General features: G+C 42.8%; 1 protein-coding gene across 1 annotated transcript in view; it reads left to right on the forward strand.

Annotated features, from left to right (window-relative positions):
- The window catches only part of RAB11FIP4 (RAB11 family interacting protein 4), a 351,994-nt gene that overhangs the window by 73,437 nt on the left and 252,755 nt on the right, over positions 1 to 25,802 (forward strand). The window lies entirely within an intron of this gene.

The raw sequence follows: 25,802 nt of genomic DNA on the forward strand, positions 1-25,802 counted from the left end.
GAATATTTGAAATGTTTACAGTATGAAAAGATATGATGTTTGAGCTGGGTTTAATTTGTTTATCTGTGATTATTATATTGGTCTTATATTTGTTTTTTGTTTATTTAATGATAATGTATTGTATTTTATGCTTTGTTTATGTTAGTTTTGATGTATATTTTTATTAGGTTTTGTACATCACCTGGCACAGTGGACGGGGGATTAAAAATGGAAATTAATAAATTAAATCCAAACCATAATAATATAATAAAGAACTATGCTTTATGCAGTTGGGCTCTGGGATGTTTATGAGGGAAAATTTTCTGTATCCGTTATCTACAAAGCTTAACATTTTCTTCATTACTAAGCCTTCCCAAAATTTGCCTGAAGGTTGACATGGAAGGGTGTGTGTAACGGCAGACTGAGCCCACCCTGCCAGCCGCTGAAGGCAAGAGAGCTGGAGAAGTGAGAGCACTGGGAGAAGCCAGCAGTTGGAACCCAGAGGCATAGGGAACTCATCCCATGCACAGCTGGCAAGGGCATCAGGCACTTGAATATTTTTTAATTGTGCATGCCAACTTTGCAAATCTCATGCATTGTAAGATTAGGTCAGCTGACCAGCAAATTTTGAAACGTTCGCAAAAACTGCCACCATGGAGCAGTCGGTTGGCATGCAATAGCCCAGTAGTGGCCAACTCCAGTCCTCAAGAACCACAAACAGGCCAGGTGTTCAGGATATCCACCATAAATATGCATAAGAGAGATTTACATACAGTGGTGGCAGTGCATGCAAACCGATCTCATGCATATTCATTGTGGAGATCCTGAAAACCAGGCCTGGTTGTGGCTCTCAAGGAATGGAAGTGCCCCCCCCCCCTATAATAGCGTCAACAAAAATCAAGTCTCATGCACCAATACCGTCTATTTTTAAAACTTCCTGGGACCGGGCTGGTGGGTCAGTGGCAGTGCTGCACGGTGCCATACGGAAGACCCAGGTTGAATTCCAACATGCAGCTTCTGCTCCCCGGGGCCAGCCATGCTGCGGAGGCAATGTTCATAGCCCTTAGGGTGAGGGAATTTCAGCCATTACTCAAGGGTGACGCCTTGAGTGTATAAGTACCAGGTTCCAGAGGGCGCAGTGGTCTGTGGCTCCTAGCCAAGGACTTTTATTGCAATGGTTGCTGTAGTTGGGGAGAGGCGGTGGTGGTTATAAAGTAGTAGAAAAAGCCCAATAGTAGCAAGTGAAAGCTAATGGCAGTTTAGCCCAACAAAGGCTTGTTCTAATTGAGCTGAAATCCCATAGAAGCAGTAGGAAATTGCATGGTAAAAAAAAAAAAAAATCTATTTTTAAATGCCTTTCTGTAGTGTCAAGGATATGCTTCTGATTGTGGCAGTATAATAGCAGAGTCGTAAGCAGGCAATTTGACATCTATGGCCAGCTATGGCGTACTCTCTTTCTGTACTCAACGCACGGCATCACGAGCTGGGAGGCACTGTTAAATGGATGGAGGGCTGTTTAAAATTCAAAACACTATTACTATTTATAATCTATAACCAGACACAAGTGAGGCCCTAAGGTCTGTATGGATGTGATCCTTGGCCTCTACCCAATTGATTAGTAATCTCTACCTTGTAGGGGTTGAAAAAGGAGTGTTATTTTTTTATTATATTAAATTAATTCGGTTCTAGATCTTATTAACAGCACAGCAAATTCCCTCCAGTACCAGGCACATTCTGATGCACCATAAAACCCTTCCAAAAACAATTGAGAATCTTTGTATTAAATCTGCCATACCATAACAGCACAAATACCCAGGATTTGCACAGCAACAATCCTTCCTATAAAAACGCAGCACTGAGATATAGTAACAGCACCTAGAATACCAGTACATCTCCTTCTGGGAAAACAGAACATGTTGGACTGCTACAGATCCTTACACAGAAACTAAACACTAGCAAAATCCTTCGCCACTGTCACACATACGGAACATGAGCAGATCTTTGTCAAATACAGAATAAGGGAGCACACATTAGAAATCGAAGCATGTAAAGAAAAAGTGGAATGAAAACCCCAAGAAGCCTGACTCTGCATGCAGTACAACACCAGAGAAATAAAAAACATTTCCTCCTGAACTGTGCAAAATGCAAATATATCAGATACGCACATTCCCAAAGCTGACATATTCCAGTCAGTGAACTGAAAATAAAAGACTTTTTTCGTCTTTCTTGTCCGAGCATTTTTCTAATCACATTGGTCCTCATCTCTTTTTTTTTTTTGCTAATTTCCTCTTGTCGGTCTCCTAACTCCTTTTCTCAAATCATCTTCCCCCCCTCATCTTTCTAACCTTTCAAGTCCCTTCCCCTGCAGCCCAACTGACAGGAGCATGGAACAAGTGGCCTGATGCCTCTAACCTACTCTTGTTTCTGGGTCCCCTGTCTCCGACGCAGATCATCTGTTTGAACTACATGGGAGAGAGGGGAGCTGGTGGCAGGGGGAGGATAGAGGTGGCTGCCAGCTTCCACTCTTCTGTCACTTGGGCAATGAAGGAGAGAGGGCAGGGAATGGGGAGAGCACAACAGCTGATTGTTGGCCCTGCGAACCAGGTCAGAAAGCAAGACAGTACCAGGTCTTTGGCCCTGCAGGCTGTCTTGGCAGGGAATGGGCAGCAGGAGCAGCCATTTTTCTTCAGCCCCAAGGGCTTCTGTGGTATTGGGAGGGAGCTATGGGCCTCTTAGTGCTGTGTTTCTCAACCTTTTGTAAGCCCAGGGATCAGCAACCTACCTTACTAACATGGGGTGGACCTGGCTGCAGAAATCGAGATGACCCCTGAAATAGAACAGTGAGAGGGGACCTTCCCATCATACCCCCCCCCCCCCCACCTCCCATAAATCTCAAGGAATCACTCCATATCCTGTCCAGGAAATAGAAGAGTGGCAGGGAAGAAAGTGGGTATTTTTTTAAATTATTTATTTAGCAATTTTTATCAGATATACTGACAATTTTTAGGACATGCCAAAGCATGTAAAGTAATAATGAAAAGGCCTCAGTTCCCATAATATACCATCCCTCTGCCAGCATCTGCAGCAGAGGGTGAGCCGCGGTGCGCACGCTATGGCTCTCTGCACAACAGGGCGTGATTTGATGCCATGATTATGAGTTTTGCAAGTATTTTATTAAAGCCAGTAACAGTGCAAACATAATTCAAGCATCTCTTTTTATCCATTCAAAAACAAGAGTATGATTGTGTGTCTTAAACTCATTGAGAGACCTGGGGTCCAGGTCTGAAGGATCTCAGAAGAGTAATCTGCCCTCTTCTATGCCTTGAGGCAGCTGTAAAATAAATGTATAATGTGAGGAAACTAGAGATGGATAAACCAGTGGCCATGAAATCTGAATCAGGGGAGTTAATGAGAAGCAAAGCAGGCCAGGTCATAAATCAATTTGGATAGATGTAAGCCATTTGCAGCTAGACTGGGTTTGCAGCAGAACTGTAACCTGCAAAATCAGCTGTAAACCTTTAAAAAAAAAAAAAAAAAAAAGTGGCATATGCCAGTTAAACACCGTGCCGGCTTCACTTGGGTTGTCAGTCATCATAACGTGAGCACCGTAGGTCCAGTCCCAGTGCAATATTTCTTGCTTATTACCCACCGCAGTTCCTTCCCCCCCCCCTCCCCCACACACACATTACACTCTAAGGGGCCGATGCAATACAGTGCGCTCAGCTGAGCGCACTGTATAACTCGCAGTCGGATTCAGGTTAAATAGGCGCTAATCCACCCCCTAATGCAATAGGGGGATTAGCGCCTATTTAACACGCGTCCCATGCAGAGTGAATGGGATAGCGCTCATCACTTGCAAAAGCATGTGGATGAGGCTATTACTCATTCACTCCAAATGCAAAAAAATAAATGTGCGTCTCAGACGCACATTTATCGCTCAGTTATTAACGCCTGCCTGGAGCAGGCGTTAATAGCTGAGTGCATTGAAAAGAAGTACAGAAAAGCAGAAAAAACTGCTTTCAGTAGTTCTTTTAAAAGTTAAAAAAAACAAACAAAAAACTCAGCTGGCTGCATTGAAGACCGATGCCGATATGCTCGGCGTCGTGATAAACTCAGCGTCGGTTTTCATAACTGGCGGACTGCAGTTATGAAAACCAGCACCAAGTTTATTGGCGTCAGTGTTCATAACTGGCAGACCGCCTGCCTCCTTGTTAATGCAACCCCCTAATTATAATATAGCATGGTGCCCCCCCTTGCGGGTGCCATGCACACATTAAGAAAGCAGGCGCTGACTTTTCAGCTGACCTGACCTGAACATCGACCACGCACCTTTGTTCGTGGTGGGCACACCCCTGAACTTTATCTCTCAGAGATCCTGCGAGGCCCACCTAAGACCAGGTGGCCCGGGTAACCTAGGGCTCAACCTGAGGGAACCCTGGGTTGCTATTTGTGAAGCTCCAGCTAGCCTCTGTCTCCTCCTGTGCTCCACCTCCTAGTGGCAGGCGCTCTCTGGGTCTGACCAGGGAACCTACCAATCCTGCACCAGGCCAAGGGTCCACCTCCTGGCGCAACAGGTTGCCAAGGCCATGGACTCGGCGGAGTCTCCAGCCATATGGACCATCTGGGGTCTGACCGCAACTGTCCAAGAGCAACGACGAGCTCTGGAAACTCTAGCATCTTCGGTAGAAGGGCTTCGCTCTCAAATGCAGGACATTGTAGTGACTAACCCCGCGAGCCCGCCTTCTACCCTACTACCAAAGGCATCACTGGCTCTTCCAACTCCTCCTCGTTTCAATGGGGATCCACGCCTCTGCCGAGGCTTCCTCAACCAGTGCTTCATGCAGTTCTCCCTTCAGCCTTCATTGTTCCTGAAGGAATCCACCAAGATCACCTTCATCCTCTCACACCTTGAGGGGAAGGCCCTTGCATGGGCTTCACCACTGTGGGAACGTTCTAATCCTATCCTCACCCAACTGTCCCAGTTCATCGCCGCCTTTAAACGAACCTTCAAAGACCCTGGTCGTCAGGCGGTTGCGGGCCATCATCTTCTCCACCTCCATCAAGGCTCAAGATCCCTCTCTGAGTTTACGGTGGAATTCCACACTTTGGCCACAGAACTGGGATGGCAAGAGGACTGTCTATGGGTACTCTATCTAGAAGGCCTGTCTCCCACACTCAAATATGAGCTCGCTGTCCGTGAGATTCCCATATCTCTAGAGGACCTGATCTCCCTCGCTGGGAAAATCGACCGTCGCCTCCAGCAACGGCACCAAGAAATGAAAGCACCCCGACCTCAATGTCCAGCACGTGCCCCAAGCCCTCAATTGAAGGCTCTACCAGTACCACCTCCATCCACAGAAGAGCCGATGCAAGTTAACCGTGGGTGTTTGTCTCCCAAAGAGCATCTTCGGCGCAAAAAGCAAGGTCTCTGCTTATACTGCGGTGCCTCCAGACATCTATGGCAGTCTTGTCCAGCTTGCCCGGAAAACTTCAAAGCCTAAGCCTGGCAGGGGTTCCGAGCTTGGGCGCTACAGTCTCTGGTCCCCAACTTTTACTTCCAATCTCCCTCTCCATGGAATCCTGTTCCTTCGCCATCACTGCTCTTATAGACACTGGAGCAAGTGGCAGCTTCATCATGGATGACATCGTCAACTTCCTGAAGATTCCACTGCAACCCCTAGAGGTGCCTTTCCGCATCTCATCAATCCAACGGGAACATCTGCCCGGACGAATCACTCATCGCACGGTGGCCTTCTGCCTCACCGTGGGAACACTCCATGAGGAGGAAATATCCTTGTATGTCTTGAAACACTCCAAATTCCCAGTCATCCTACGGCTCCCCTGGCTCCAGATACATGGACCACAATTTGACTGGCAGTCCCTCCAGCTGGTTCAGTGGGGCCCTCAATGCCAGAAACACTGCTTGAAACAAGTGTTCCCAGCAGTTACCATCTTGAAGACTACAGCTCTCTCTGGTCTACCTGCCCAGTACTCTGACTTCGAGGATGTCTTCTCGAAGCAAAAGGCTGAAAGGCTGCCTCTACTCCAAAAGTTTAATTGCCTTATTAAACTTCTGCCAGGCACCATGCTTCCCAAAGGCAGGACATATCCACTCTCCCTTCCCGAGACTCAAGCAATGTCCGAGTATATCAAAGAGAATCTAGAGAAAGGGTTCATCAGACCTTCTGACTCTCCAGCAGGAGCGGGCTTCTTCTTCGTCAAAAAGAAGGACGGAGGATTACGCCCATGTATCGACTATCGTGGGCTCAATGCCATCACCCGCAAGGATCGTTATCCGTTGCCCCTCATCAGTGAATTGTTTGATCACCTGCAAGGGGCCCAGATCTTCACGAAGCTGGATCTACGTGGGGCGTACAACATCATACACATTCAGCCTGAAAACATTTGGAAGACCACTTTTAACACCAGGGATGGCCACTACGAGTACATAGTGATGCCTTTCGGCCTTTGTAATGCCCTTTCGGTCTTTCAGCGCCTAATGAATGAGATCCTCTGAGACCTACTTTATTCATTTGTAGTTGTATATTTGGATGACATCCTGATCTTCTCAAAGGACCTTAAGTTCCATCGCACTCACGTCAGGACAGTTCTTCAACGCCTCAGAGAGAACCATCTCTACACAAAGCTGGAAAAGTGCATCTTTGAACAAAACTGTCTGCCCTTCCTGGGGTATATCATCTCTGATCGAGGATTTACTATAGATCATGAAAAGCTTCAAGGGATTCATGACTGGCCCCAGCCAGTAGGCCTCCGCGCCTTACAGAGATTCCTCGGATTCACAAATTACTATAGAAAATGACTAGAAAAGGAACCAATTTCCGGGTATGGAGTCCCAAGGTTCAAGCTCATTTCACGCATTAAAGGAGACTTTCTGTTCTGGTCCCTGTCTGCGACATCCAGACCCAAACCGCCCATTCATCATTGAGGTCGACGCATCTGCCATCAGAGCCAGGGTGATGTTGAGTTAGTACTCCTCCAAGGGTACATTGGTACCGTGCTCTTTTTATTCCCACAAATTCTCACCAGCAGAGCAAAATTACATGATTGGAGATCATGAACTTCTCGCTGTCAAGCTAGCACTCTAAGAGTGGCGTCCATGGTTGGAAGGAGCACAACACTGATTTACCATATTCTTGAACACCTAAAAGAAGCACAATTATAGAACCCAAGACAAGCCTGATGGGCATTGTTCTTTGAACGGTTCAATTTCGAGCTGCGCTACCAGCTAGCATTGAAGAACCTCCGCGCAGATGCACTTTCGCGTTCCCTCAAACCAGAGGATACACCAGACTCCCCAAGACACATAATTGATCCAGCCTGTGTGTTTCGTGGTTACCACCATGGTACCCGCCGGAAAGACGGTTGTCCCACGCCGATTACGTGAGCGTGTACTCTGCTGGGCGCACGATTCAAAGCTAGTCAGACATCCTGGCCGAGCTAGAACCCTTGAGATGCTGAGGAGGTTCTACTGGTGGCCCAGTATGGTAAAAGATTCACGCAATTATCTTGATTCTTGTCCTATATGTGCTCAACAGAAGCCTCCAACTGGTCGACCATGGGGACTTCTCCAACTGCTTCCAGCACCCACCAAACCTTGGTCGAGTATATTTTTTATTTATTTATTTAATTCTTTTTTATACCAACGTTCATGACAAGTCATATCACATCGGTTTACATTGAACATGGGTGGGTTACATCGAACAAGGGGCAATAACATGTCAATAATAACTGGTCAATAAATAGGTAATAACATGGCCAATGAATAGGTAATAACAAATGGTAATAACAAATGGATAAACCAATGTGTAATAACAAGGTGAGTTATCTCGAACAGAGGCAATCAACTGATTTCATTACTGACCTGCCTCCGTCTCAAGATAGCACCGTCATCTGGGTCATCATTGACCGCTTTTCTAAGATGGGTCATTTTATTCCTCTACGGAGCCTTCCATCAGCTCCAGAATTCACTATGTTATTTCTGAAACACATCTTCCGCTTGCGTGGTCTATCCAAGGAAATAATTTCAGACCGAGGACCGCAATTTGCTGCTAAATATTGGCGATCATTATGCCAAAAGTTTAACATCACCCTGAACTTCACATCAGCCTACCACCCTCAGGCAAATGGCCAAGTGGAGAGAACCAACCATACGCTGAAGACCTTCCTACGGTCATATGCGAATGACCAGCAGGGCAGAATTGTTACCCTGGGCCAAGTTGTCACACAACACGCATAGTGCCGCTGCCACCGATGTCTCTCCATTCTCCATGGTGTTTGGCCGCCAGCCACGCTTGCCTCTGCCTGTGCCTTTCTCCGTGCCTTCCCTACTTATTCATCCTTCTCACCCCTTCCTTCCTCTTTCACTCTTTCCCTCCTCTTCCCACTCATTCACCTCTCTCTTTTCATCGCTCTTCCTTCCCCTCCCCATCTATTCACTGCTCTCTTCTCACCCCTCTTCATTCCCCTCCAACTCTCACCCTTGTCTTCCCGCTCATTCACCCCTTTCTTCTCACCATTCTTCCTTCCCCATTTATTCACCACTCTTCTCACCCCTCTTCCTTCCCTCCAACTCTTACCCTCTTCCCACTCATTCACCCCTCTCTTCTCAACCCTTCATTCTTCTCCCTGCTCAATCAATTCTCTCTTCTCACCCCTCTTCCCTCTCCTTTCTCTGCTCATTCACCCCTCGCCTCACACCCTTTTCCTCTCTTCCACCTCTCATACCTTCCTTCCTTTCACCTCTTATTCACCCGTTTCTTCTCACCTCTTAACTCTTCCCTCCTTCATCTTTCATCCCTTCTCACCCTTACTTCTTTTCCCTCTCACTCACTCACCCTTCCTTCCCTCCCCGCTCATTGACTCTCTTTTCTCCCCCTCTCACTCACCCCTTTCCCTCTGCTCTTTCTCCCTCAGCCCCCCTTCCCATCCTCCCCCTCTCTGGGTCTTCTTTTATTTTCTATTGACAGCACCTTGATGTTCCTTGTTGGCCCACAGGGGATGGGAGTTCCACAGGCGCAGCATTCAAGTGCACTGCTGCAAGTCTCCTCTGCAGGCCCCAGGGGGGTGGGAACCCCACAAGCACAAACATACACATATCCATAATATAAACTGGTTTCAGAAATCATGTCACAATGTCTGATGAATGTATCTGTGATTTTGGGGGGATAGACTGCAAATAAAGTTAATAAATATGTATATTTATAAACTAAAAGAAATCCATACCACATTTGCTAAAGTAAATCTCTGAAATCGTGCTAGGCTGAAATAGGATATTTCTCCTTAGTACTCAGCATACAATAAAAAATGTCAAATTCTGGTGTCACCTCAGTAACAGTGAAAAATGCATTAAATATCGCCTCTTGATATATGAAAAACTGTCTTACAACAAAATTTCAATCAATTGTGTCCCCCAATGAGGGTTCTCTTTCTTTATTTGTGTTGAAAGATAGTGTTTACTCAAAATAAATTTTTATGGAGGGAAAGAACAGTAACAGTGACACAAACAGTAATAGTGACACAACAGTAACAGTGACACAAAGTCTCTCCATTACAAGACACTTTGTGAAGTAACACAAAATCCTGCAAAGGGCAGTCAGAACTTAAATAGCAAACATACCACACCATAAAGGGCACTGTTGTTTTCCTATGGCTGCAATTGCTGTTCAGCATCTGCATGAAGCTGCTGCCCTATGTGACTGCCTAGTTTGCCAAATGGTTAAGCCAGCCCAGATCCAGAAGACAAAGTCATCAGCTTTTTATGTGCAGCCAACATCTGTTCTTTTTACTGTATCTAATGGTAATCATTAAACTGAGTCCAACACTCTTCCCCCGCCCACCAGCACCACCAAATTGGATCTGTCATCATTAATTTGTAATGCTGTCCTTTTTTAAATTAAGCTAAGCAACTCTTTAATGAAAACGTAACCAAGATTCCTTGATTAGGGTGAACCAGAAAGCAGACATGCAAACTATTTAAGGATGCATTAATTTAAAAACATTGGAGGGTTTCTTCATAATTAGGCTAAGGAAGGCTGTGAAATAATTTGGCCCTATGAGTTAACTGAAACATCTTAGTGTTTAAGAACTTATTTATTTTATTTATTTATTTAACAGTTTTATATACCGAAGTTCTAGCAACAAAGTTACTAATCAATTCGGTTTACATTGTAACAATAAAATTGACAGAATGTAGAATAATGTCTTACAGAGAACAGGGAAGATTTAACTTGGAAAAATAAAATAAAATAACTTAATGAGAACAATAAATAACTTCAACGGAGTAAGGAGAGTACAATTTAAACAACAAAATAATTTAGGAGAATATATGTTCGGAATTGAATGAGTTGGGCCTGAGGTCGAATATTGAAAAGATCAGAATAGTTATTGGGATTAGGAGAATGCTTGATTAAACAACCAAGTCTTGAGTCTCTTTTTAAAGGTGGGAGTCGATTGTTCCAATCTCAGGTCAGGAGGGAGAGAGTTCCAGAGTTTAGGTCCAGCGGTGGAAAGAGCTCTTTTACTAAGAGAAGTTTTGAGCGGATGGGCCTTAAGCGTGCCTCTCTGGGCTAGCCTCGTTGGACGGGAAGAGGTGTGAAGTTGTAAAGGGACGGTGAGTTCAATTGGAGAAGAGTTTTTGATGACTTTGTGGATTATTGTTATGGTTTTATAGAAGATTCTCTGATTGATGGGGAGCCAGTGAAGGTTCTTTAAGATGGGTGTAATATGTTCCCTTTTGTTGGATTTGGTTAGAATCCTCGCAGTGGCATTTTGTAATAATTGTAGAGGTTTCAAAGTGTTAGCGGGTAGACCAAGCAGTAAAGAGTTACAATAATCTATTTTCGAGAATATTATTGTTTGTAGAACATATCTGAAGTCATGGAAATATAATAGGGGTCTTAGTCTCTTTAATAATTGAAGTTTAAAGAAGCAATCCTTTATGATGTTATTGATGAAAGTTTTGTAGTTCAGCAGATTGTCCATGGTGACCCCAAGATTTCTGACCTGGGTGGAGAAGGCTGGAGGAGAAAAGGAGTGTGTGTTGAGTGAGGAATGGTTGCCATCTGGAGTGATGAGCAGAAATTCTGTCTTATTGGAGTTAAGTATCAAATTAAGCTTTGTTAGGAGATTGTTGATGGAAAGTAGACAGGAATTCCAGAAGTATTAATGGATAAGAGGGTATGCAAGTATCAATATCAAGAGAGGGCTCAAGGTTTCCCTGAAGCTTTGTGAGCATGATGGGCAGATGTCCTACAATGCTATTGTGTTAGTGCTAATAGTACTTATGACAGTGAAAAGTGTATCAATCAATACAGGGTCCATTGCTTTCTACTTCATATAAGTACCTTTGAATTTCACAGGATAGAGATCATAGGGCATATCCATTTATAGTGAAACAGAAGAAAAATCAGATACAGTGTTGTATCTAATTATTGTATTTAATTTTTTGTTGTGGATCACCATAAGAACTTAAGAAAATGCCATACTGGGTCAGACCAAGGGTCCATCAAGCCCAGCATCCTGTTTCCAACAGTGGCCAATCCAGGCCATAAGAACCTGGCAAGTACCCAAAAACTAAGTTTATTCCATGTTACCATTGCTAATTGCAGTGGCTATTCTCTAAGTGAACTTAATAGCAGGTAATGGACTTCTCGTCCAAGAACTCATCCAATCCTTTTTTAAACACCGCTATACTAACTGTACTAACCACATCCTCTGGCAACAAATTCCAGAGTTTAATTGTGCGTTGAGTAAAAACGAACTTTCTCCGATTAGTTTTAAATGTGCCCCATGCTAACTTCATGGAGTGCCCCCTAGTCTTTCTACTATTTGAAAGAGTAAACCGATTCACATCTACCCGTTCTAGACCTCTCATAATTTTAAACATCTCTATCATATCCCCCCTCAGCTGTCTCTTCTCCAAGCTGAAAAGTCCTAACCTCTTTAGTCTTTCCTCATAGGGGAGCTGTTCAATTCCCCTTATCATTTTGGTAGCCCTTCTCTGTACCTTCTCCATCGCAATTATATCTTTTTTGAGATGTGGCGACCAGAATTGTACACAGTATTCAAGGTGCGGTCTCACCATGGAGCGATACAGAGGCATTATGACATTTTCCGTTTTATTCACCATTCCCTTTCTAATAATTCCCAACATTCTGTTTGCTTTTTTGACTGCCGCAGCACACTGAACCGACGATTTCAATGTGTTATCCACTATGACACCTAGATCTCTTTCTTGGGTTGTAGCACCTAATATGGAACCCAACATTGTGTAATTATAGCATGGGTTATTTTTCCCTATATGCATCACCTTGCACTTATCCACATTAAATTTCATCTGCCATTTGGATGCCCAATTTTCCAGTCTCACAAGGTCTTCCTGCAATTTATCACAATCTGCTTGTGATTTAACTACTCTGAACAATTTTGTGTCATCTGCAAATTTGATTATCTCACTCGTCGTATTTCTTTCCAGATCATTTATAAATATATTGAAAAGTAAGGGTCCCAATACAGATCCCTGAGGCACTCCACTGTCCACACCCTTCCACTGAGAAAATTGTCCATTTAATCCTACTCTCTGTTTCCTGTCTTTTAGCCAGTTTGCAATCCACGAAAGGACATCGCCACCTATCCCATGACTTTTTACTTTTTCTAGAAGCCTCTCATGAGGAACTTTGTCAAATGCCTTCTGAAAATCCAAGTATACTACATCTACCGGTTCACCTTTATCCACATGTTTATTAACTCCTTCGAAAAAGTGAAGCAGATTTGTGAGGCAAGACTTGCCCTGGGTAAAGCCATGCTGACTTTGTTCCATTAAACCATGTCTTCCATTAAATCATGTCTTTTTTTTTTTTAAACAGGTGGCATACAAATGTAACTTAACGTAACATAAAAATACGCATGACCTAACCTCCTAAATTTACCACTGCCACCACCCCTCCCCACCCCCAGGCTCTCATAAACCAAGGGAAACCATAAAAGAAGGCTCAATTCTTTGTGTATAATCTTCTTTTTATTTTTTACTTTGTCTTTATTAAAGATGTTTAATTCAAGTGTTTTTGGGCATCATATAACTTTTGTCCCATGTACAAAAGAAAGATCCAAGGACTATTAATTCAATAATGGCCATGATATATTGCCATAAAAATAAAATCTGTTATTGGATCTTTTCAGGGAACACATGCCTCTTTGCATATGATATGAAAATTTGCAACGGAATAGACATGCCAGATGGGGTAAATAAGATGACTTTAAAAAATAGCAACTATGCTTTTATCCCCCCAAAAATATATTTGGGAGGTAGAAATCCAAAGCTAAATAACTTTTTGGAAATAAAGACCTAGCAGATGCCAAACATGAAAGAAATATGGGCGTTATCATCTCTGATGACTTCAACGTGGCCATTCAGTTGGGAATGCTACTTAGCAGGAAAAGGGATGTAATATTATTTGTTGTACAAGTCTCTGGCGAGGCCTCACCTTAACAGCTGTGTTCAAGTCTAGAGACCACATCTACAGAAGGACATTGACAAGATAAAAACAATTCAAGGGATGATCACCAAAAGAGTACAATAGCCTACGGTATTTGTCATCCTCAGAGGAACTGGAGGAGCTAAAGATATATACACTCTAGAAGAAAAAAAAGAAACACTAAAATATCTAACAAGCTTCAATAAAGTACCAAGAGGTTTACAGCCTTTCAAAAAACTGTAGATACCTCAAATTTTTGCTGTCCAGTCTTGGGTCTTTGGTCCACCATTTTGAACGCTCTTTGCGCACTTTGCTAATATGACCAATAATTAATAAAATCCCAGGGCTGTCTCCACATCCAGAAGGGCATTAATTATTCCATTTGGAAAGGTAGAAGTTAGCAATTCACACATTATTTATGAAAAAATCATTTCATTTGCATTTTCAGTAAAGTCTACTGTGTGATGGGCATGAGGAGTTGGTCACCTGGGAAGAACATCTAAGTTGTCCTGCTGTGATTTTTCTTCTTCAGGTTAAAAATAAGTTATTATCATACAGTCCTATTTCTTTATTTTCTTTTAGGCTGGAAGAAGTAAGCAGTTCTGCTTTCGTTGCATGTCATAAGCAAATTTATAAGGAATGCTTAGTTAAACCATCTGCTATGAATCAAAAGGATCCTTCTGAAGTGAGACAATCACAGCAATTACATATTTTATCCAATCATATGAGTTAATATACCTAAGGTTATGAAAGCTTCATTGATTTTAAACAGCAGGCAGTGCTAATTGCTTATGTTAATATTGACAAATAGACATGCCTGTATTAGAACTGAAGATTAATTTTATGATATGTCATTTTCCATTAGTGCAATGTAAGGCAGGAGCAGAGCTGCGAAATCATACCTATGATAATCTGTCGGTTTCACTACAGCAGATCTATGCATCTACCATCATAGCTAAATATCAGATTTAATTAACAGAGACAAAATTTAGACCTTGTAAATTCCTTGGTTTGAAGCTATAATTCATGAACTCGTATTACTTTTAGCAGCTGGGAACTTGTTTACATTTATAATTTACTGCCTTAGCTTCTTGCTATATTGATGATGTAAATTTAATTTGCCTGGTGTAAAAAAGTTATGCGAGTCTCTAGATATTTCTGAATGTAGGACAACCTTTAAGCTACAAGCAGTGAAGTGTACTTAAATTACTAAAAGAAGGGGGTTGAGTCAAGATGGCGGCATGCGTGGCTTCCAAAGCTGAACCTCTGCTCAATGACCCGTCTCTTGCTATCTTTTTGCAATGCCGGTGAAAAGAAAAGGAAAAGTATGAGGTTTTCCCTCTGACACTCAGACCTCCTCATCTTTCCAGCAGAGAATGGACTAATTCTTTGCTCATAGACCTGTAGTTGAGGGCCCATTGGGCCCTGTTGTTGAGATCGGTGGAAAAGCGCTGGACTTGCCTGGAGAGGAAGCATTTCTGAGCCACCGGAGGGGGTGCACATTGGAGCAGGAGGCTGAAGGCGTGCTCGCTGATGCTTGCAGTATTGTGGAAGCAGGAGAGGGAACTCAGGCTTCAGCATTCTTCATGCGTGAAGGCAGCTGTGCCAGGAGATGAGTCTGAATTTCCGTTTGCATCTGGGAAGCAGGCAGAGCACAGTCAGCATAAGGAGGGAAGAGCTCTGTTGTTTTAGAGCCCAGTGGGGTGTCAGAATATTGACATATCCCAAAGCGTGATGACAGCTGCTTCGGATGAATCCCAGACTTTGCCTGTAAAGCCCCCTGTTGTTATGCTGGATTCCCTGTGGTAGCTGCTGGTTAAACTAGACACTTCAGTAGTAAAATGTTCTTTTGAAATTAGTTCTTTGACTTTAAATGTGGAAACACTAGCTCATGGACAGGAGTATTTCTGTCAGGAAGAACTGAGAAGGAACAAAAATTTGGAAAAAGAGGTGAAAGACATCAAAGCTGTGAATGCCGCAGTAATGCAAGATAAAGAGGTGATATATCAAAAGATGGAGCATGTTGAGAACTATATTACACATTTAAATCTACAGTTATTACATTTTCCTAAAGTCTTTGGAGAGACTTGTAAAAAAATATTTGACTGAAGTTAGGGCCGAATTTAGGAAGCAATGGTGCGTGGCTAGGGCACCAAGTTCTGAAGGTGCTCAAATATTAGCACTCCCCATGCCGCTATTTGATTTCTGGTGGCAAAACACCTCATTTCCCTGAACTTCTGCCTATGGGTGCAATGATCTTAAATCCATTCCTGATTATATATTAGATGATGTGGTTCCTCTTGTAAATACGATTTTTTTTTCATCCCGCAGGGAAGCGCAAGAAGGCTAAAGGAGATGAGAGAGGTGTAACCCAACTATCTATGAATAGACAACCTTCTTGGAGAAATCTAGAAATCAGGAAAGAGTTACATTCTTAATCTCCCTTGTGTTCGAACAAGATTTGAATATGAAGTCAAAAAAATTTAGAATTAAAGACCGCTACTTATCTCAGGGGTCCCAGGGATTTATTTCTCAATTGAAGGCTTCCACTGATGTTTGTTATGTGTCCTGGCCGCGTGGCTGCCACGACTGGGTCTGCTCACCTGGCATTACCATCCTCTAGTGTAGGCTTACCCTCTGCCGCTAACCGCTGGCATCCCTGTCGCTCACTGCAGCCTCTCTCGGTGTCTCCATCGCTACAGGCCTCACAGCGGAGCTCCCGTCGGGGATCCGCATCCTCGGCCGGCTCGGCCCCGCCCATAAGTGCACGCGGCCAACCTCACCGTTCATAAAGGGCCCAGCGCCGGAAACCTTCGGTCGGTGCGCCCCGATGACGTCATCAGCTTTCCATATACCAGTATAAGGCAGGGCTCAAACCCCTGATCCATGCCTTGGCAATCGGGCCAACACAGTTTGTGTAGTGAGTTTGCCTTCGTGTTCCTGCGTCTCCTGTTCCAGCGTCTTCTGCCTGTTGCCTGGAACTGACCAATGCCTGCCTGACCACTCTTCTGTCTGCCTCCTAGAACCGACCCTCGCTTGCCACAACTACACACAGACTGACTCTGGTATTGACCCCCGCTTTGGCTGACCTCTCTTGGACTGATATTCTGGCATTGACCCTTGCGCTTCACTCGGACACTCTCTTCCTGCCTCGATGACCTTCGGGCCTACGTACTTGGATAACAACCGCGGCTTCCACGTGGCTGGACCTGCAGGCGCTGCCTGCCTCTTCCGGAGGACCTCTCTGAACTGTTGCCTTCCCGAGGTCTCCGGAGCTTCCGGTTCTGGTCTAGTCCACTCGCTCTGCATCAGCTGGGCACCCTTGCTCGTGGTGGGCACACCTCTCCGATACCTCTCCGGGAGACTACCAGAGGCCCATCTAAGTCCAGGCGGTCCGAGTACCCAAGGACTCAACCTGTGGAAATCCCGGCCTGTTATTGGTGAAGCTCCAGCTAGCCTCTGTCTCCTTGTGTGCTCCGCCTCCTGGTGGCAGGCGCTCTCTGGGTCCGACCAGAGGGCCATACCAATCCTGTACCAGGCCAAGGGTCCACCTCCAGTGCAACAATGTTTGTTCCACAGGAATACTCAAATCTCTAAAGCAAAACTTAGGTGTTAACTCTTCTGTCGGTACAGCATTTCAAAGCTACCTTTCTTCTTCAGGGGTTGATATTAAGATATAACAAAGAAGATGGAATGTGTAAATAAACATGTGGATAAAGGTTATCCAGTTGATATAGTGTATCTGGATTTCCAGAAAATAAGAGACTTCTTAGGAAATTAAAAAGTTATGGGATAGGAGGCAGTATTCTGTTGTAGATTGCCAACTGATTAAAAGATAGAAAACAGAAAGGAGAGCTAAATGATACATTTTTCCTATGGAAAAATGTGAATAGTGGAGTGCCCCAGGGACCACTGCTTTTTAATATATTTATAAATGACCTGGAAATGGGAACAAGAAGTAAGGTGTTCAAATTTTGCCGAAGACACAAAATTATTCAAATTTGTCAAATCACAAGAGGATTGAGAGAAATTGCAAGAGGACATTGCAAAACTGAGAGACTGGGCATGCAAATGACATTAAATTTAATGTGGACAAGTGCAAAGTGATGCACTTAGGGAAGAGTAACTCAAGTTATAGCTACATAATGCAAGGTTCCACATTAGGAGTCACCACTCAGGAAAAGGATTTAGGTGTCATCGTTGAAAATAAGTTGAAATCTTCTGTTCAGTGTGCAGCAGCAACCAAGAAAGCAAATAGAATATTAGGGATTATTAGGAAAGGAATGGAGAATAAAACAGTGAATATCATAATGCCTCTGTATCACTCTATGGTGCAACCTCATCTTGAGAATTGTGTATAATTAAGCTCTGGAATTCGTTGCCAGAGGATGTGGTGAAAGCTATTAGTGTAGCTATGTTTAAATAAGATTTGGACAAGTTTCTGGAGGAAAAGTCCATTAACCATTATTAAGGTAGAGTTTTTGAAATCTACCTTAATAATGGTAGATTATTCTTGGGATAAGCAGCTTGGAATCTATCTACTCCTTGAGATTCTGCCAGGTACTTGTGACCTGGCTTGGCCACTGTTGGAAACAGGATAATGGGCTTAATGGACCTTTGGTCTGATCCAGTATGGCAAGTCTCATGTTCTTATTTTCTTCGGTTCTTATGGAGACATCTGCTGACTGCTAAAGTTTGCTCCTATCCCTGGCATTGAAAACATAAATAATGTTCAAGTGTCAAAGCTAACATTGTGCCATGCCAGAAAAGTGTTGATTAAGAGGAACTGAAACAAGTCTCAGGGAACCTGGAAGATGTATTAGGGCAAATTGACAAACTAAAGAGTAACAAATCACCTGGGCCAGTTGGTATACATCCCAGAGTACTGAAAGAACTGAGAAATGAAATTGCAGACCTGCTATTGGAAATTTGTAAACTATTAATAACATCATCTATGGTACCTGAAGACTGGAAGGTTGCCAATGTAACACCAATTTTTAAAAAGGGAACAAGGGGTGATCCAGGAAATTACCAGTGAGTCTGACATCTGTGCCAGGCAAAATGGTAGAAACTATCATAAAGAACAAAACTGCAGAACATATAGATAAACATAGTTTAATAGGACAAAGCCAACATGGATTTAGCCAAGGGAAGTTTTGCCTCATAAATTTGCTACTTTTTTTGAGGGCATAAATAAACATGTGGATAAAGGTGAGCCAGTTGATATAATGTATCTGGATTTCCAGAAAGCATTTGACAAAGTCCCTCATGAGACTGCCAACTGGTTAACCGTTAAAAAATAGAAAACAAAGAGTAGGGATAAATGGTAAATTTTCCCAATGGAAAAAGGTGAATAGTGAGTGCCCAGGGATCTGTTCTGGGACTGATGCTTTTTAATATATGTATAAATGACCTGGAAATGGGAACAACAAGTGAGGTAATCAAATTTGCCAATGACACAAAATTATTAAAAGTTGTCAAATCACAAGAGGATTGTGAGAAACTGCAAAAGGACATTGCAAAATTGGGAGTTTAGGCATGTAAATGGCAGATGAAATTTACTGTGGACAAGTGCAAAGTGATGCACTTAGGGAAGAATAACCCAAATTATAGCTACATAATGCAAGGTTCCACATTAAAAGTCACCATTCAGGAAAAGGATTTAGGTGTCATCTTGAAAATACATTGAAATCTTCTGCTCAATGTGCAGCAGAGGCAAAGAAAGCAAATAGAATGCTAGGGATTATTAGGAAAGGAATGGAGAATAAAACAGAATATCATAATGCTTCTGTATCAGTTCTGGTCACTACATCTCAAAAAAGATACTAGAAAAGGTACTGGGAAGGGCAACCAAGATGATAAAGGGGATGGAACAATTCCCCTATGAAGAAAGGCTAAAGAGGTTAGGACTCTTCCGCTTGGAGAAGAGGCGGCTGAGGGGGAGATATGATAGAGGTCTATAAAATAATGAGTGGAATGGAATGAGTAAATGTTAAGTTATTTACTCTTTCAAAAAGTACAAAGATCAGGTGACACACAATGAAGTTATTGGGTAATACATTTAAAACTAATAAGAGAAAAAATTTTTTACTCAATGTATAATTAAGCTCTGGAATTCATTGCCAGAGGATGTAGTGAAAGCTATTAGTATACTTGCATTTAAAAAAGGTTTGGACAAGGTCCTGGAGGAAATGTCCATTAACAATTATTAAGGGAGAGTTGCAGAAATCCACTGCTTATTCTAAACAGCTTGGAATCTATCTACCTCTTGGGATCCTGCCAGGTACTTGTGACCTGGTTTGGCCACTATTGGGAACAGGATACTGGGCTTGATGGACCCTTGATCTGACTCAGTATGGCAAGGCTTATTTTCTTATGCATTGTGCAAAAACTTATTACTCTACTCTAGAAACCAAATGCTCCTAGGCTAGGTACATATATTATACCTTATTCATGGCTAGAAAAGCTTGGTATTTCCTTCAAGAACCACTTGCTTCCTGTGGCACCTATGGGATGAGACACCATAGCTAAGCACTGCCATTTTTAAAGAACTGAGCATGGGAGTTAGAACTGTCAATCAGGCACCGGTTCCATCCAGTTGGAGCAAGTCACAGAAAGTATAGTAACTAGTAAAAAAATATAAAAATTAAAAATGAAATGTTTTTCATTAAAGCATATGCCAATTAATTTTTTCATTGAAATGATTTTAGAAACACTGAATTCAAGCAAAAGATTCAATAAAACTCTCGTTTATTCAGCAGAGTTTGAACACTACCTTCACGCGGTGAGATCCTAACCTGTTCCAAAATCACCCACCATGAGTCAGAAAAAGAGTGATCTGACATTATAGAGTGAGCCACTACAAGAGCATGATCTTAAGTACCAATGCAACTTCTATGTTCTATGAGACGTGTCCATGATTTTCCTAGTGGTTCAACCCACATAAATTTTATGACATGGATATACAAGCAGGTTCAGCACATTGCGGGGCCAATGCAGTAAAATGCACCCAGCCTAGCACATGGGTTTACACTCGCTTGGACACGTGTTTTGAACACACTAGACTAGTGCCGGATGCAGTAAGGAGATTAGTGTGTCCAAAATGCGCACCCTAACAAATATTATGCAAGCTTGATACCACCTGTCAGATGTTAATTGCATGTAGATGAGAACACCAGATATTATCCCGATGCAGTACAACGCTGGACTCCCAATGCACACTTTTTAATACAGCAAATTTAACACCAGCCTCGGAGGTGGAGTAAAGTCATTTTGCAGTCAAGGGCTCATGAAAAACATTAAAATATAGGTTCTCTATATGTTATGATAAATGTGTCCTCTCCTTTAATATCATTGTGACAATTTAATTTACTATTTTTGGTGGAGAAAAATAATTGTATATTTTCATTTCATTAAAAAAAAACATTTATTATCTCCACACAATTTGGACATCCATAGCAAGGGGTGCCTAATATTTTGCTGAAGTTGTTGACGTGAATTATAGCAAAAAAAAAAGCAGGATCAAAACGGATGCTCATATTGAGCACCCGTTGCAATAAACCATTGAGCACTACAGACATTCAATTCTCTATTAGCGCACCTTTTTAATGCTGCCTCTCATTTAAATATTGCATCGGGCACCCAGGGGATGTGGCCATACATGCATTAGGAAAACGGGTGCTCAATATCCCGTTTTTCAGTGCATATCTTATATATCAGCCCTTGCATATGGCTCGTGCGACGTGTGCTCCCATGATACTGGGACCATACTGGCAACATCTGCTGACAGGTTTCAGGATACATCAGACAAAGGCGACTAACTGCAGTTCACAGAATGTGGTGTACCTGTTTGTATATCCGTGTCATAACATTTATGTGGGTCAAGCCACTAGGAATAAAATGCAATTAAATATGTTTTCTTTGCCCCAGAGCAATTGCAGTTCTTTTTAGATGCTCAAAAGATGTCTGGTGCTAATCTAGCGGCTGACAGAGGTGATGTTTAGTTGATCCAGTTTATTAATTGACAAATTACACCATGCTTAGGTTCCAGTCTTTATGTGTAAATGTAATTTCCTTATGATCTCCTATGTTATTTTCTTTACTCCTTCAATCTTTCTTGTGGACTAAAATTAGTGAGAGTCTTGATTTTCTGTGTTTATTTTATCTTTTTCTTGGCTTCTATTTGAAATAATGCTATATTAGGAATCCATTATGTTTCTGTAACAAAGCTTTTCTTACTTTGTGAATTGAACATGAATGAAGTATAATTTATAAGTTCTTAAATTTAATTATTCTGCTGTAGCTTGGATTGCAATTTCTCCTTTATGAAGACCTGACCTCCCTGCAATAAATGGGTAGTGTTATGGCCGTTGGCTGCGGCGGGCCATGACCAGGGCCAACTGTCATGGTTGCGGCCGGGACCAAGTATTCACCCGCGGCGCCGGGTTAGCTCCGAGGCTCCTGCTGGAGCAGACAGCCTCCTTCGACGCTCTCCCCGTGGCCATGGCCGCTGCTGAGGCCGGCCGCAGGGCTCTGCATGGCCGGGACGACTCCTTCCCCTCCTGGCTGACTTAGAGCCGCGTGAGAGGGGAGAAACAAAGATCTTTTGTTGGACAATGCAATAGTGACTGAATAAAGGAATAACGGAACAGTGACATTGATGAATACATCGCAATAAAGATGAAGTATTGAAGTGATAAAAGCCTCATATGGTTTTCTTTCATACATAATATAATCTGCTGTTAAAATATTTTTTGGGTCACAATGTTTGGAGGAATTATATTTTAACATGTTTTTAGCTTGGTATGAATGAGTATGTATGTGGTATAATTAGATTTTATTGTCTAGATCAGTGGTTCTCAACCCTGTCCTGGGGACCCCCCCAGCCAGTCGGGTTTTCAGGATATCCACAATGAATATGCATGAGAGAAAATTTGCATGTTATGGAGGCAGTGTATGCAAATTTTCTCTCATGCATATTCATTGTGGATATCCTGAAAACCCGACTGGCTGGGGGGGTCCCCAGGACAGGGTTGAGAACCACTGGTCTAGATAGAGGTATTCTATATGAATTAATAAAGATTTCACATAACTTTGAACAGTATGTCATATTCTCTGTATTTGCTATGGACTATTTGTAAGGGGATATTGGGTTATTAATTACCCCATGTGTATTATTTACCTATAAAATTGATCAGGGCAGATATGAAAGGGTAGCTAATAGTAGACATGTTTCTATAAATGCGTTTGCCAGTCCAAGGGTTGATGGAGACTATTCCAGTCAGACTTGGTCTGTTTTCTAGCCTGACCAGAAGAATATGGTTGGCTGGACTGCAGTGAACAATAGGCAGGCTATGGACATTCTCCGAGGGCCAACTACCCAACAGAATTTTTTGTCATAAGATATGAAAGGAAACTGGCCACTTTCACCCATTATTTTATTGAGGGGAAATGTGAAAGGTGAAACTGAGCAGATTGAAATCTATCTTGGTACATTTGGTGGGCTTACATTAACTTATCTGAGTAGATGTAGTGAGTTGACAAATATTAAATATGCCTCCCTGTAGAACAGTGTGCATGTTTCTAGTAAGCTTGATTGATTTCTTAATGTCTTGTAGATATAAAGCACACAATCTACAACATACCATAAAGTTTTGCATAATAAAACTTAACTGTAAATTATATTATTCTATCAAAGACACAACAGAGATGTGGCAGTTAAGATTCATATATAATGTGAACAGCAGCAGCCTCATCTTATTATGTAACACAACCTGATTTTCTATAAATTGCTTAATTGCTCATGAAAAGTAGGTGACTCTGTATGTGTTACATCTGGTTCTAAGGACATCTGCATGAAGTCTGATGAAAAAAATTAATTAGCTAAATTTATTGCTATTAGTTGTTTAGCTCTGATCATTCGCCATGCCCTGAAAAATGTTGCGTGACTTCCTTCTCTCCCCTCTCCCTCCTCAGTAAAATATAAATTTCTATCTGTTCGTTTGTGCTCTCCATCAAGTTTTTAACAGGGAATACCACAGTGGGGTTCTTATTATCTACTGGACCATGCAAACCATGTTTGACTCATATATTGTGGGGTCCTAGTTACCTGCTCTCAAAGCATTCCTCACATTTACAACACACCTAAGTAAGGACCAGGGATTTGCTTTCATTGTCTCTAGGAAAGGATCCCATGAATCTTTTTAGCCATTCTTTACAGGAAGTGCTGGAGAACACCCTATGCCAAAGTCCATCTCCATCCATGTCCTTATAAACTTATACTTGGGAATTTCTGAAGCCAAGAATATTATGCGTCTAAGTTTTGCGGCATCGGACAAAATAGGCATGTATGTTGATTATATCAGACGGAGCAAGATAGCATCCGTTCCCACATCAGAGTCCACTTAAGTGTAGACGTTTGCCTACACCATGCAGCTTACTTGAGGAAACTGACAGGGATGGAAAGTTAAGCATATGAGCTGAAAATCAGCAAGGACATACACGCAGTCCATTTCTTACTCACACATCATCCAGCGATCCTCTATTTCACAGGCAAACACAAGCACACCCACACAAAATATGATAGCAACTCTTGTCACCAGCACACACAAACGCACTGGAATGGCCATAGACCACCCTGGCAGCTTTACTGCCCACCCCTTCACTGCCCCCTGGCTCCCTCGCATCCCTGCAAGCCCCAGTGGTCCTCCTGCAGGTCATATTTCGACCAGGGAGAAGAAGGAAAAGAGGGACCTGGGAAGGAGAAGAGGTAGGAGAGAGGCAGAAAAGCCAGAAGTCCACACCTCCAAGCTAGGCGGAGCTTCCCTTATATCTCAGCCCGAGGGGCTGTCATAATTCAAGTTGTAGGTGGTGAACCTTTCAAGTGTTTGAAAAGTGCATTGCACTAGCTATCTGGCGCCACCATTTCACATGCAGTTCTAACAATTACTGTTTTCAGCCATTACCACTTGCTGTGATAATGGCTGAAATGTATGAGATACTCTGTCCAGGAGACAAATTTCATACATAGGTGGTATAATACATAAGGATTATACAACCTAACAATCCAGCTTTCCTGCCCTAACCCCACCTCTTTTGTTGTCCACTGAAATTTAGGAACGCATGCCCCATAAATTTTCAAAGGGACTAATGCAGCTGCCTCTCTCTTAACATTAGGCGGCTAACTCCTTTGAAAACTGATTCTTATGTCGACAGACTGAGTCCATGTTAGCCGAGTTCCAGAGTCAGACATGGTTTAGAGCTCCCGGCCCACGACTGTCACAGCAATGGGTGGACTAGTGGAGGATTTATAAAAGTAGCAGGAATTCCTCCTTCCCAGGTAGTGGCAGATGAAGGCTTATGGCACCATAGCCCTGAATGAACTGGAAGCCCAAAGCAGGAGGGAGTAAACTGCTGGGCCAAAAAAAAAAGAGAAGTAATGGAAGTCAGTTAAAGGAAGAGGCGAAAGCATTGTTGGAAAAGAAATATGTACTGAGGTTCTATGTCTAATGGTACTAGTCTAAGTTGTGTTTCCTGAAAACCCAGGCTCTAATGGACCATTTGTCCTTACCTGTTCCTCAGGGGTCATATCTTAAGAATCTGATTTAAGGAGGCGGTGTGTAAGGCCCCTGCTGTTTAGAACTGGTTAGGAACGCCGGAGGAAAGGTTCTCTCTTTCTTCTTATATTTTCTTCCAGTATTATAAAATAATGCCTCCTACAAAGAGGAAGGGTAGATTAAGAGGTGAGAGTACTAACTCACCCGTAATCGACCCTCGACAGCCTCAAATCCCCGGGTTCTTTTCAGGAGCTGGAACCTTAATGCCGGAGAGCTTGGTCGCTGGGGGAACGGCAGAGGAGCGTATGCCGTTCCCCCTTGACCCTTGATGTCACCCTTAGCCCCGGAGAGCCGGATAAACCCGCTCAGCCTGGGGACATCGATATACCTTCTCCTGCGTCGGTGGAAGCAGGAGCGGCTTTGCCAATGGCCCGGGTTAAAAGCAGTGGAGCCATCCGAAATGGAGACCTGGGAGAGACCAGCGAAGTGCAGCTATTGGGAGAGTGGGGAGAGAGCAGCAATGACCTCTACACCACTGGCCCAAAATGCCGCTAAATTGTTAACACCTCAAGGTACAGGGTTGAGCTGGGCAACTGTTGTGGAGCGGGGAGAAGACCAGCTGAGGGCTCTCACAGTCTGTGCTATAACAGCAAGACCTGAAAATATTACTTTGGATGGAATTTGGTCTGTATTAAAATCAATTGAAAGTTCAATTAAAATTCTGTCACAGGTTACTTTGGATACAGAAAACCAAACATTGTTAAATAATAATTTA

This window comes from Rhinatrema bivittatum, chromosome 4, assembly GCF_901001135.1.
Source record: "Rhinatrema bivittatum chromosome 4, aRhiBiv1.1, whole genome shotgun sequence".
Classification (NCBI taxonomy): Eukaryota; Metazoa; Chordata; class Amphibia; order Gymnophiona; family Rhinatrematidae; genus Rhinatrema; species Rhinatrema bivittatum.